The following is a 657-nucleotide window of genomic DNA, read 5'->3' on the forward strand; positions in this document are numbered from 1 at the left end:
CCTGCACCGCGGGCGCGCCACGATAATCCATCAGAACTTGCACCGATCTCTGCTGCCCTTCATCGAGTGTTCCCAAGGCGAGCTCTCTATCCTGGCGCGGTGTGAGGAGTCAAAGTTGGTTTCTTTTTTTTTTTTTTTTTTTTTTGTTTTGGTTTTTTGTTTGTCTGTTTTGCGCTTTTTTTTTCTTTTTTTTTTTTTTAGCGTGTGTGTGTTTGTTTCTTAATCCTTTTTTTTCCTCTGACTCTTTTCTTTCTTTTTCTCCTTTGACTTAGCTGCTGCTTCACTTGAGCTCCTAATAACAGATCTGCTGCCTTCCTGGAGACTCCTAATAGCAGATATTCATGACTATTAATATTACACGAACACTTAATAAGGGAAGAATGGCTGGAAATCGAGCGTGAAGCGAGAAGGCAACTCAAGGCAGAGCCTGTTCTAAATGACGTCCATTGAATGAAGAATCAGTGTATCTAATCAGAGATGGGGGAGAGGGAGAGGGAGAGAGAGACAAAAAGGGAGAGAGAGGGAGCGGGAGAGAGAGAGGGGGCACATGCTGCTGCGTCTGACGAATCACAGGAAAGGGGCAACATTTTAAAAGGTTGCAGGGCAGGCAGAAGTGAAAGAGAAAGAGATCCGGAGAGAGGGAGAGGGTGGGAGCCA

At 45.2% G+C, this 657-nt stretch overlaps 1 protein-coding gene across 1 annotated transcript in view; it reads right to left on the reverse strand.

Annotated features, from left to right (window-relative positions):
* TFAP2A (transcription factor AP-2 alpha) overlaps window positions 1-657 on the reverse strand; it is a 17,836-nt gene that overhangs the window by 13,691 nt on the left and 3,488 nt on the right. The gene's annotated exons all lie outside the window — the stretch shown is intronic.

This window comes from Corvus brachyrhynchos, unplaced genomic scaffold (assembly GCF_000691975.1).
Source record: "Corvus brachyrhynchos isolate BGI_N302 unplaced genomic scaffold, ASM69197v1 scaffold43, whole genome shotgun sequence".
Taxonomy (NCBI): domain Eukaryota; kingdom Metazoa; phylum Chordata; class Aves; order Passeriformes; family Corvidae; genus Corvus; species Corvus brachyrhynchos.